General features: G+C 43.7%; 1 protein-coding gene and 1 long non-coding RNA gene across 3 annotated transcripts in view; one reads left to right on the top strand and one right to left on the bottom strand.

Annotated features, from left to right (window-relative positions):
* LOC137379681 (uncharacterized) overlaps nt 1-8,311 on the top strand; it is a 69,378-nt gene extending 61,067 nt beyond the window's left edge. The window contains exon 3 of the long non-coding RNA XR_010976888.1: nt 8,027-8,311. This is a non-coding gene — a long non-coding RNA (uncharacterized lncRNA). The remainder of the gene's footprint in view (nt 1-8,026) is intronic.
* The window catches only part of sult4a1 (sulfotransferase family 4A, member 1), a 65,737-nt gene that overhangs the window by 43,557 nt on the left and 8,449 nt on the right, over nt 1-13,731 (bottom strand). The gene's annotated exons all lie outside the window — the stretch shown is intronic.

Below are 13,731 nucleotides of genomic sequence, written 5' to 3'. Positions count from 1 at the left end.
GGGGCAGGCCTGCAGATAACTAATCTGTCTAAACAAGAAAAAATGTATGCCTGTGAAGAAGAAAACCTGGAAAATGTCCTAGATTTATAAAAATCATTAAAACAGTGGCTTTCAGATATCCAGTTATAGATTGGAAGACATCAGACATAGCGTCTGAATTTAAGCTGCTTCGACAGCGAATGGAACTGTGTTTCCTGGATCAAGAAATGAGCAAACCAGAGAAACAAGCTATCAAAATTAAGGTTACACTGGGCAACGAGGCCCTGCAATGGATCAATACATCAGGATTGTCCGCTGAGGATTAGAAGAAGCCGGGCAAGCTATGGACATCCCTGGAGCAGCAACTGCAGGTAAAGGTAAATTTCCAAGTACATAGGCTTGAGCTTATGACAAAAGCAAGGTGAGCCCCTGACCAGATTATTGCAAGGTGCTGAGACAAAGCTCAAAAATGCCACTTCGCAGACACTGAATTGTCGGAATGGGTTATAGAGCTAGTAATCACGCCTACCCACCCCACAGGCCTTTCAAAAAGACCTGCTAGAAAAGAAAATCACACCATTGATGCACTACTTAATAGTGGAAGGAAATTTGAAGCCATCATGTTGGGCGCCAACAATTACAAGCACTGGCGTTGGCTACAACAGCTGGTACAGTATCCAAGGCTCAGTAATCTGCTAAGCCATGTGGCCGGACTCACCCAATTCGCAGTTGTACTGCGTACCAGGACCAGTGCAAAGCATGTAGCATATGAGGATATTGGGCAAGGCAATGCAGAAGGCCGAGCTCAGATACTGCACACAAGAATGGTGGCAGATCATATGCAGAGAGAACGTCTGCAAGACACCATGACAAATGAAACAAATGTTATGCCAGCATACAACAAAAGTCCAAGCGGGTACATCAGGTCAGCAATGAGACAGATTGCCAGGAGGACACAGATGAAGAATGTACTCGTGCAAACAGCGAGCAAGCATTTCACACAGTTAATTTGGATCAACACGTCAATGCTATTATGCAATCTGAGGCATTTGCCATGATTGGGATTTTATGTCCGCAAAAAAGTGGTAAGCATAAACTCAGAGTAAAAATCAACACCAGAGCAAGTGCACATATTCTGCCCATCCGTATACTGAAGGACATATACTTAAAGAAATGGTACGACCCACCACTGCTCGGCTGACTGTCTACAATGGTTCTCCAATCAAGTGCATTGGAATGATAACCTAACAGTGCAGCAATGGGAGCTCCGAACGGCTACAACAAATGTTCTATATTATAGACACAACTGGACCAACTGTTGCAGTACTTCCAGTCTGCCAAGATTTATGAATCATCACAATACACGAGGTCAGCAATGCACCAAAAAATACAGAAGATTGCAACACGGAGTGCATTGAGTCGGTTAGTGACCTGAAACTACTTTACCAGACAGGTGTGATGCAATCAGTGATTACAAGGGTGATGCCATATTGCACTTGAGGGAGGATGCAGTTCCTACTCTCGACATGCCAAGGAAGCGCAGCATGCAAATTCAAGAGAAGCTTAAAGTGTAGCTGGATGAGATGGAGTGCAACAGAGTCATCCGCCAAGTGCACCAGCATTTCGATTGGTGCAGCTCCATTACCTGCATGCTGAAGAAAGATGGCAATCTTAGGATTTGCTTATACCAGCGATGACTGACTTTCAAAAAAGTTCAACTTTCTGGCCCCATACAACCCCGATTTCACTGAGCGAGCAGCACTGCTTGGGGAACTGCTGCGTAAAGATACTCCTTACTTGTGGCAGGATGGTCACCAGCAGATGTTTGAGTACTTAAAGTTAGCTCTGTCAAGTCCAGTCAAGTCAAGATGCTACAGTATTATGAACCAACCCAAAGAGACTACACTGGAGATCAATGCATCCCAGAAGGGATTAGGCATCTGCATCATGCAAGAAGGGTAGCCAATTGCCTCTGCTTCAAAGAGTTTGTTGCAAACCCAATCCAATTACTCTAACATCAAACGTGAAACCTTAGCTCTGGTTTTTGGTATCGTTCGGTTTCACACCAACTTGTTCTGAAAACATTTTACCATGGAGACTGATCACAAGCCATCTGAAACCATATGGCACAAACTGCTTACGAGTGCTCCTCCCTGGTGGCAAAGACTTTTGGTGAAGGTCCAGAGCTATTATTGCGACATCCGATATAAACCAGGCAGCAAAATGGTCACATCGGATACCCTGAGCAGGTTGCCTAATCCGAATAAAGATGCAAATGTCTTGCTAGATTTGCATGCCCACAGTGTGGATATGGAGATTGACGATGCCCTGAAGAGCGATCTCATGAGTTTTGGACCACACAAATGCGAGCAATTAAACAGATGAGACGGCACGTGACCCTACCCGATTATTGTGGTGGAAGGCGATTGTGGAAGGATGACCTGACCATACAGAAAGTAACTGAGCCTCTACGCTGTTTCTGGCCATATAGAGATGAGCTTGGTATATCACAAGGGGAGATTTTCAAAGGGAAACAGGTTCCGATACCCAAAGCTCTGCATTCTGATATTCTAACCCAACTACATCAAGGGCAGATAGGAATAGAACGTACCAGACGCCTTGCCAGAGAGACAGTCTACTGGCCAGGAATCAACAGTGACATGGTTAAATCCTGTGAGGCATGTCAAAGTTGTCAGCCAAATCAACAGAAGGAACCCTCAATTCCACATGAAACACCTTCACATCCATGGGCAAAGATCGGAACAGATTTATTTCACATCCCTTCGGCTGTTCGCAGTAGGCAGAGTACTGACTGTACTCAACCAGCCCGTACTTGCAAAACTCAGAACACAATGCCTAACGTTAGATGTTGTTCAGCAATTCGACAGCACTTGCTGAACAATCCCGAGTGTGCCAAGAATTACACTAACAACCAATTTAAGATTATCAGTCGGGCTCGCAATGTTGCTCACTTACACTTGCTAGAGGTTACATATATTCATACATAGGGAACTGTCCTCTGCAGACAAAAGGAACATGTCCAGGCTTTGCAGCTTTTTTAAATTAAACAAAAGCACGCGGGACAATAATTCCCTGGTGCATTCTCCACAGCAACGCCTTGACTAATGACAGTCTATTTGCCAACCAATCAGCACCCTTTTCTCAAGCAGTATAAATTGTTGCTTCCTTTGAAATTTGGCATTCTTGTGTCTGTCCTGATGAGTGTAAGATGAAAAACTTTGACAGCGTATCTTTTTTATCAGCAATACACAATGGTACCTCTTGGCATCTAGTTTTTCAGCTCATATCTGATTTGACGAGTCACAAGGTCCAAAATATAGGCAATCACTCTACATTTCTTTACCAAAAAATGCAAAACTGTTTTTTAAAAATGCCTTGTACTCAAACATCTGATACAAAGTATAGAAATATTTGCATTTAGAAGTAATATCTCTCAGTGAGAACAGAGATGATGGATAATTTTAATTGACCTCAGGACACTTGAACTAGGAAAGCAGAAAACAAAATCAGCCAGGGTCCATACTCACAATTGTTCTCTGGTGACCTCTGCTGTAAAGTACTCAAATGTAGGACACCTGGATAGACAGATCATATTCAGCCGTAAAACCCACTCGCACCAGAGTCAAAGTTCCTACTGACATTATGGCCAGGATTTTGTGAGGTCCCCCAAGGCGGGGTTGGAAGCAGGGGGGCACAGAGTATCGCGATGGATGGTGGGGGTGCAGTGGGCTCATCGCCTCCCTATCCACCAGCGATCTTCCCGGGCACAGGATGGGCCAACGACTGCCTTCCTGCCCAAAGGCCAATTGAGGCCCCAAAATGGCCTAACAGCCAATTAAGGGCCTCTTCCTGCCGCCACTGGGATTTTACCAGCGGCGGGCGGTGCCTCCACAACGAGGAGAGGATGCCTACTAAAATGAGGTGCCCTTCCTGCAGGATTGGGGGGGGGGGGGGGGGGAAAAAGGAGAGGTGATGGAGTCCTTCCTTTGTGGGCAATTTGTTGCCCAATGGAGGACTCCCACTGGGAACAACTTTACCCCCTGGGGCACCCACCCCTTGGACTGCACAATCACCCTTCCGGCCTGGCCCCAGCAACCCCACCTCACCTACCTGTGTTCCAGAGTTCCACCGCTGGGCCTGGGTCCGACACCTCGGTGGCACTGCTGATACTGCTGAGCTCCCGGCCCTCTGCTTGGCTGGCAGCTCTTGGAAGCGGGATCCCTGTCCCCTTAAAGACTTAAAAGGGACAGGGGTCCGGCCTCCTAAAACTTTGATTCAAAAGGATTGGGAGATCACTCCAGATGGGCACAAAAAGGCAGAGGCAGGGGACCCCCCGCCTTTTCGGCCCGGCGACAGAAGCCCCGCCTCCAGCACAAAATCCAACCCTCTCTATCCAGGTTCACAGGTGATGAAACTACTGAAGAGGCTGTGCTGTCTGTAGAACACGATATCAACCTACATTGTTGCATTTAGGACAGAATAAAATGTGGGTGAAGGGGAGTTAAAACCCAATTTTGTTACATCTCATCTGCATTATCCTTTTACTCTAAAACGGAATTTGGGTGAAAAAGTCTGACGTGCTGGCCCCTAATAATTATGTCGTACATAAATCCTAGAGGCAGGATACAACCCCAAAATTTATATCTATACTGTATTTTACATTAGCTATTGCCCTTAAGTGCCTATGCAGACAGCATTTATGGCATTGCACTGAGGAAATATTGTGAGTTTTACACGTACTTCCAACACACATTCCCAACCTGTACTTTAAGCACAAGATAGAATTTTGAACAGGTCCATTCAATGAAAGTTATAAATAACTTTCGTCTAATATCAGGGAAATTGCTGTTCTGCAGTAAGTCCATTAGCCAAGGCATTACATCATGTCTTAGAACCAACTAATTCTGCTATGGGAGAGGGGGAAATTTTTTCAGAAAATAATTTTCATTCACAAACAGTAAGTAGAACACAATTCAATTTTTCATTCATTTGAATGAGGATAAATATAAACCATAATGTGAAAAACATCTTGCTCCAAATCCTGCACACATTTGAATTGAAATCTAATTATTCTTGCGTCAGTTTTGCACCTGTACCTCTGTAGACGATGGATTCTGAACAGTTAGTCTTTGTTCTGCAGGCTTCCAATTTATTCCTGATGAACAATTCATTCTAGCAGAAAGCATTAAGCCTTTTCTCTGACTCATATTACACCCATAAGAAATAAAGTAACAGTAAAAAGGACTGATATTTGAAGCAATCTGTATGAAAATCCCAGGTAAATGCAGGTATTTATACCCAGCACAAGCTCTCCACTGCAAGAGGGAAAAATTGGTTCCTTGTCAAAGCTTATATTGACATCAACTGTTTCTTGCTTTAGTCATCACCAACAAATAAAGGAATGAAAATGTCATTTTAGCATTGTTTGACTTGCAAGTATTCTGGAAGTGGGCTTATTTGATTTTCTGTAAATTAACCTGCAAACCGGGTTGGCTTTTAGAACAAGGAGCTGAATTTGAAGCACAATGCAGACAGAGCACTCTAATCCACAAAGCAAGCTACACAGTTCACATCTGGCCAAATGAAACAAATTTAAAAATGCAGCACCAGCCAGAGTTGTGCAGATTGTACATACCAAAAAATAATTATCCAGTAATTCCAATTGAACAACTTTTTTTATTATTTGTTCCTGGGATGTGGGCGTCGCTGGCTAGGCCAGCATTTATTGCCCATCCCTAATTGCCCTTGTGAAGGTGGTGGTGAGCTGCCTTCTTGAACCGCTGCAGTCCAATTGGGGTAGGTATACCTACAGCGCTGACGGGAAGTGAGTTCCAGGATTTTGATCCAGCGACAGTGAAGGAATGGCGATATAGTTCCAAGTCAGGATGGTGCGTGGCTTGGAGGGAAGCTTGCAGGTGGTGATGTTCCCATGCGACTGCTACCCTTGTCCTTCTAGGTGATAGAGTTCGCTGGTTTGAAAGGTGCTGTCTAAGGAGCCTTGGTGCATTGCTGCCGTGCATCTTGTAGATGGTACACACTGCTGCCGCTTTGCGTCGGTGGTGGAGGGAGTGAATATTAAAGGTGTTGGATGGGGTGCCAATCAAGCGGGCTGCTTTGTCCTGGATGGTGTTGAGCTTCTTGAGTGTTGTTGGAGCTGCACCCAGCCAGGCAACTAGAGAGTATTCCATCACACTCCTGACTTGGGCTGTGTAGCTGGTGGACAGGCTTTGGGGAGTCAAGAGGATTCCTAGCCTCTGACCTGCTCTTATAGCCACCGTATTTATATGGCTGTTCTAGTTCAGTTTCTGGTCAATGGTAACCCCCAGGATGTTGATAGTGAGGGATTCAGTGATTGTAATGCCATTGAATGTCAAGGGGAGATTGGTTAGATTCTTTCTTGTTGGAGATGGTCATTGCCTGGCACTTGTGTGGCGCGAATGTTACTTGCCACTTCTCAGCCCAAGTCTGGATATTATCCAGGTCTTGCCGCATTTCTATACGGGCAGCTTCAGTATCTGAGGAGTCGCCAATGGTGCTGAACATTGTGCAATCATCAGCGAACATCCCCACTTCTGACCTTACGATTGAAGGAAGGTCATTGATGAAGCAGCTGAAGATGGTTGGGCCTAGACCACTACCCTGAGGAACTCATGCAGTGACATCCTGGAGCTGAAATGATTGATCAACAACTACAGCCATCTTCCTTTGCACGAGGTATGACTCCAATGAGTGGAGAGTTTTCCCTCCATTTCCCATTGACTCAAGTTTTGCTTGGACTCCTGGATGCCATACTCGGTCAAATGCTGCTTTGATGTCAAGGGCAGTCACTCTCACCTCACCTAAATACAGAACAGAAGGCTATTGTGCTCATAGTAATTTGAATCATCACGATATTTCAAATTCAAAAAGGGCACGGTGTTCAAAAAGGTTCTACAAAATCAGAGAGATAATTTGATTTTCTCTGATATCTTTACAGCAGTCTAAAAATCAGGGACGTTGTTTTAAATTCAAAGTTTGTTCATAATGATCCCAACAGATGCTGTGTAATTCTACTAAGACTAGCAGGGAACACTGACAAATCTCACCACTGTATTGCTAGGAAAATGGAGGCTCTTGCACTTCTGCATCACCAAGGACTGGAGGAGACTAACCCCATCCCCACAACTCCTCTCACCCCTCCTGGATTGGTCTCCTCACCAAAACCATTTGAGTAAATGAATACATGCATCAGGCAGACCGTGGCGTAGTGGTAATATCAGTGAACTAATAATCCAGAGCCTGGTGACATGGGTTCAAATCCCACAATGGCAGCTGGTGGAATTTAAATTTAATTAATAAAAATCTGGAACTGAATGCTAGTCTCAGTAATGGTGCCATGAAAACTATCAATTGTTGTAAAAACCCATCTGGTTCACTAATGTCCTTTAGGAAAGGAAATCTGCTGTCCTTACCCAGTCTGGCCTACATGTGATTCTAGACCAACAGCAATGTGGTCGACTCTTAGCTGCCCTCTGAAATGACCTAGCAAGCCAGTCAGTTGTCAAGGGATGTTATGGATGGGCAACAAGTACTGGCCTTGCCAGTGATGCCCACATCCCATGGAAGAATAAAAAAAAACACAGGACTGTTCAGAACAACAGCTTGCTCTTCTGCCCCTGGAAATTGACTCATACCATACATTCAACTATCACGTGAAATAGATTCTGTTTAAATCTTATTTCAACCCAAATATATCATCTCAGTTTAAGTCTGCATCATCAAGATGAACAATCATTACCAGAGAACAGAACAAGTTCCTACTTTAGGCACCTAAGCCCTGAAGTTCCACATGGTGAGTTATGCCGGATTTGTGCCAGTCAGGAGGTGTGCTTGCCAGTGCTCCACTGAATCTGCCAACATTTCTTGTGTCAACTGATTTGCATTGTAAAGTAGGAATATTTTACCCAAGCAGGGTGCCTTCAAAAGGCAAGGTCCATTCTGATGAAAGGTCACAAACTTGAAATGTTAACTGTTTCTCTCTCCACAGATGCTGCCAGACCTGCTGTATATTTCCAGCACTTACTGCTTTAATTTCCATCTGAAGGTTGTCTGAGCTGGCTGGGGGAGCAGCAGGATAGTACGGATGGCTTATCTGTGTTTTTGACCCGCTTTACAACAATATGTACCACAGCATGATCTGATACACAGTCAAAAAGGAGACAACAGCAAGAAGCAACACAAAATCTCATCATTTTAGTCCCGCAAGAGCATTATCCTCTTGATGAAGCCAATGGCATTAAAATGGAGAATCAGTGGGAAGGGAACGCAAAATGAAGCTGTTCTATTTTAACTGTTTTTCCACTCCCTTCCCAGTGATTGGGAAGATTACAATTTCAACTTTAACTTGTATATATCTGTGACCTTCATCATCCTAATAGATAGACAGTAAAGATCTCGCTACATGCAGAGACTTGTGGTATTTATTTATTTTGTTCCCTGCAGTGGGTAAGGAACACATGCATTTTCAGGAACGAACTGTTAAACACTTTGTATCTGGGAGGATCATTTACAAACTTCATTCCAAGATCTTTCAGTATAAATATTCACCTGTCCCCTACTGCACATTTCAAATGTCCTTTCAGCAGCATAACACCCAAGTCTCTATGAGCAACATGAGATCCATTAACACAGATATAAATCTAGCATTTTACATAGTCTTTCTGCTTGTGCTTGACTCAATTATGACTGAAATACCTTTGTTAATGTCAAACGTAAAAATTCTGATTATATGTTTGATGGCAAACCTAATCCTGTTTTAATTTTTTTCATGTGCTGTAGTTTAGCTTATGTCAAACATAATCTACTTGCACCAACATGTATTTATTAAAATGTTCCAATCCTTTAAAGCTAGTTGTAGGGGAAGGCGGGTGTGGAGATTAAAATTCTTCTGTCTGCTATTTTTAGCACACCGATTAATGCATTCATGTTACATTCATGTGCACTATTTTCACAAGTTCATTAACCCATTTTTTTTTTAGCCTAATTACTTCTCAGCCACTTAATGAAAATAGTGCACACAGGAATTTCAACCTTTTTAGGAAAAGCATATCAGAAAAGCATCATTGCTCAAGCTCCCCTGTAATTCTCCACCATCCTGCTGAATGGAAAATGTACGCTCACCATTATTTTAAATGTAAAATTAATCTGTATAGAAAAACATTCGCATGGGAAAAAAGTAACCAATCAAGTCCACTCCTCCTTCACTCTCTATATTACCTTATTTCCTGCAGGAATGTTCTTAAGTATTTTTCAATCCCATAATGTTAATTGCACAGAACTCCAGATTATTTATCAACAGATCTCTACTATTCAATCCTAGTTTTATGCCTTCCCACAGATAAACAACGCTCCCTACTCCAGAACCATAAATTCTAATCGCATTCCCAACCACATATCTTTTTCCACCTGCACAAACAACCCTCTAATCCCAACTGGAATCAGCCATTTTATAAATATCAAACAGTCATGATAAGGGTGAAATTGGGTGTGACTATAAAATCTATATTGTGCAACATCCAACAGTCACAAAGGTTTCTAATGAAGTGGCAGATACGGCATACCGAAATGTTAAGGTCACCAAGACATCTATTTTAAGAACAAATAACAGTCACAGATGATTCAACAATTACTGGAATTTTAAGTCAGGTTTTTGTTGGAATACTGCAAACCTTTTTCCCAACAATTTCTCTAATACTGTTATTCTGACTTTTGTCTAAATTTACTTACAATCATTCTGACAAGGGGCATGACAGATGTGAAGCAGGACATGATCCGAGTCTGATTAAGAATCTATGAAGTTGCATAATTTACTGACTATTTTTCTAAATTTAATCACTCAAGGAACCTAGGTGAAAATATAGCATAATCTGATGGGAAGGTATCGCCTTTACAGCTGACAAAGGATCAAAGTGATTTAAATTTTGGAAGTCTTAATCCAGCTCCTATAGATGTAGGTCCACAGGATTAAATTCCCCATAATTCAGCTCTAATTGTCAAACTTGCTTAAAAATGTCATTAAGGTGACTAATGTGGGAATATTTCACACTGATGTAGTCAGAAGTGTGCTCTTAGGTTCATGGAAGGTAGAGGTAGATTTCTTCAGCACCAACCCAGATTATATCTAGCCTGGGAGTGTTTAATGATGACATTGGGTGCCAAAGGTTGAGAAATGTCCCAATTCTCCACAAGAAAATCTCCCACCTGACGATGACAAAAAAGCATGGAAAGATTTAAGTAACAAAAAATAAAATCACTCCAGACACTGGACCAATAATATAATAGCCTACTAATGGGAAAGGAACCTTGAGACCTACAAAGCACCGAAGCACTTAGGGATCAGAGCACAAAGGGGGCTAGCAGATTGCACACAAGCACAACAGATATCTGGCCAACAAGACTTAGTTAAATTTTTCTGTGCTTTCTGTCAAGTGTCACTTTCAATCCCTTCCTCACTAACCTTCAGTTAGCTGCTTTACTCTATCAACCCAAATTGAATGCATCAGAAAGGGAGAAGATACCACAATCTAGTTTGTTGAAGAGTCGTTGCTTCTTTTCTACTTTAAAACTCTGAATGATTCTTCTTTGCAATAGTTTCATTTGCAGCCCATGAAAAATGGCCCATAAGCATTTTGCCCATGTTTATTATGGGAACAATGCAAATTCTCCCTGACATAAGGTGAAAACTGGGTGTTTTCAGGCCACAGAAATCCTTACCAGAGAGGAAAGGAGGGAGGGGAAGGGAGGTGAGAGGGGAAGTGGGGGTGGGGGATGGGAAAGAGGGGACCTGCACTTATATAATGTCTTGCATGACCTCAGAACTTTCCAAAACACTTGATCGGCAACAAAGTAATTTTGAAGTGCTGTAATGTAGGAAACATGACAGCCAATTTGCACAGAGCAAGGTTCCACAAACAGCAATGAGATATATGACGAAATGATGTTTCAGCGGTATTAGTTGAGGGATAAATATTAGCCAGAACAAGATTTTTCAAATAGTGCCATGGGATCTTATGCACTCAATAAAAAGAGTAGACAGGGCCTTGGTTTAACATTTCATTTGAAAATACAAAATCTTTAACAATGCAGCACTCCGTCGGTACTGTAATGAAGCATTAGCCTGAATTATATGCTCATGTCTCTGGAGTGGGCCAACAGCTTGACTCGGGGACAAGTGTGCTATCACTAAGACAAAGCTGACATCTGGAAACAGGTCATGTAAGCACGGCATTAATTTTGGAGTATTTCAAAGGCACATGATTGCTCCAGGATATCCACCAGAAGGGTTGGGAGAAGGTTCTCAAGTGTAATGTATGCAGTAATAACAAGAATTTGTAATAAATAATGCCCTTAACATAGAAAAATGTCCAAAAATGCTTCTTCTTCTTCTTTCTTTCTTTTGGGCCTCCTTATCTCGAGAGACAATGGATACGCGCCTGGAGGTGGTCAGTGGTTTGTGAAGCAGCGCCTGGAGTGGCTATAAAGGCCAATTCTGGAGTGACAGGCTCTTCCACAGGTGCTGCAGAGAAATTTGTTTGTTGGGGCTGTTGCACAGTTGGCTCTCCCCTTGCGCCTCTGTCTTTTTTCCTGCCAACTACTAAGTCTCTTCGACTCGCCACAATTTAGCCCTGTCTTTATGGCTGCCCGCCAGCTCTGGCGAATGCTGGCAACTGACTCCCACGACTTGTGATCAATGTCACACGATTTCATGTCGCGTTTGCAGACGTCTTTATAACGGAGACATGGACGGCCGGTGGGTCTGATACCAGTGGCGAGCTCGCTGTACAATGTGTCTTTGGGGATCCTGCCATCTTCCATGCGGCTCACATGGCCAAGCCATCTCAAGCGCCGCTGACTCAGTAGTGTGTATAAGCTGGGGGTGTTGGCCGCTTCAAGGACTTCTGTGTTGGAGATATAGTCCTGCCACCTGATGCCAAGTATTCTCCGAAGGCAGCGAAGATGGAATGAATTGAGACGTCGCTCTTGGCTGGCATACGTTGTCCAGGCCTCGCTGCCATAGAGCAAGGTACTGAGGACACAGGCCTGATACACTCGGACTTTTGTGTTCCGTGTCAGTGCGCCATTTTCCCACACTCTCTTGGCCAGTCTGGACATAGCAGTGGAAGCCTTACCCATGCGCTTGTTGATTTCTGCATCGAGAGACAGGTTACTGGTGATAGTTGAGCCTAGGTAGGTGAACTCTTGAACCACTTCCAGAGCGTGGTCGCCAATATTGATGGATGGAGCATTTCTGACATCCTGCCCCATGATGTTCGTTTTCTTGAGGCTGATGGTTAGGCCAAATTCATTGCAGGCAGACGCAAACCTGTCGATGAGACTCTGCAGGCACTCTTCAGTGTGAGATGTTAAAGCAGCATCGTCAGCAAAGAGGAGTTCTCTGATGAGGACTTTCCGTACTTTGGACTTCGCTCTTAGACGGGCAAGGTTGAACAACCTGCCCCCTGATCTTGTGTGGAGGAAAATTCCTTCTTCAGGGGATTTGAACGCATGTGAAAGCAGCAGGGAGAAGAAAATCCCAAAAAGTGTGGGTGCGAGAACACAGCCCTGTTTCACACCACTCAGGATAGGAAAGGGCTCTGATGAGGAGCCACCATGTTGAATTGTGCCTTTCATATTGTCATGGAATGAGGTGATGATACTTAGTAGCTTTGGTGGACATCCGATCTTTTCTAGTAGTCTGAAGAGACCACGTCTGCTGACGAGGTCAAAGGCTTTGGTGAGATCAATGAAAGCAATGTAGCAATGTTCACAGACATATAATCAGAGACATGGATGCCAAGTCAAATGATGGGGGTGATCAAAAGCTTGGTTAAAGGGATAGGTTTTGAGGAGGATCCTAAAGGTGGAGATAGGTAAAAAAGGCGTTTACAGATGTAATTCCAGAACATGGGCCTAAGCGACTGAGGGCACAGGATGCTGGGAGTGGAGGATGCAAAAAAGGCCAGAATCAGGGAAAGAGGGTGTAGCGCTGGAGCAAGTTACAGAGATACGAAGGGATAAGGCCATGAAGGGATTTAAACACGAGGCTGAGAATTTTAAATTTGAGATGTGGGGATCAGGAGCCAATATAGGTCAATGCGACTAGGGTGATGTGTGAGAGGTACTGTTGTGTGACAGGCTTCAGGCAGCAGAGTTTTGGATGAGCTGAAGTTTTTGGAGGATAGAAGGCAGGCCAGGCCAGCTTTGGAATGATCGATAGAAAATGCTGAAAGGTCATCGACCTGAAACGTTAACTCTGTTTCCCTCTCCACAGATGCTGACAGACCTGCTGAGTATTTCCCAGCATTTTCTGGTTTTATTTCAGATTTCCATATCCAGAGCACTTTGCTTTAGTTTTGGGATAACTAAGTCTGGAGTGACATAGGCATAGATTAGTGTTACAATGGCAGATAGGCAGAGGCTGGAACAGAAGGTGATGCTTTGGAGGTGGTCTTTATGACGGATAGTGCATGGGATCAGAAGCTCAGCTGGGGTTAAGGCTGTAAATAGTCTGGTCCAGTCTGAGGCAGTGACCACGAAGGAGGGTGGAATCGGTGACAAGAGTATGGAGCCTGTGGCAGGGGGAGGGGACAAGATAATGGTGTGCCCAATGTTTAGCTGGAGGAAAATGCTACTCATCCAAAACTGGATGCTTGACAAGGAAAGATCCTGGGTCAATATGCTGCCAAAATGCGC

The sequence above is a fragment of the Heterodontus francisci genome, chromosome 18 (genome assembly GCF_036365525.1).
Source record: "Heterodontus francisci isolate sHetFra1 chromosome 18, sHetFra1.hap1, whole genome shotgun sequence".
Lineage (NCBI taxonomy): Eukaryota > Metazoa > Chordata > Chondrichthyes > Heterodontiformes > Heterodontidae > Heterodontus > Heterodontus francisci.
Note: the sequence above shows the minus strand (reverse complement) of the source record. Positions and strands in the feature narration are given on the sequence as shown.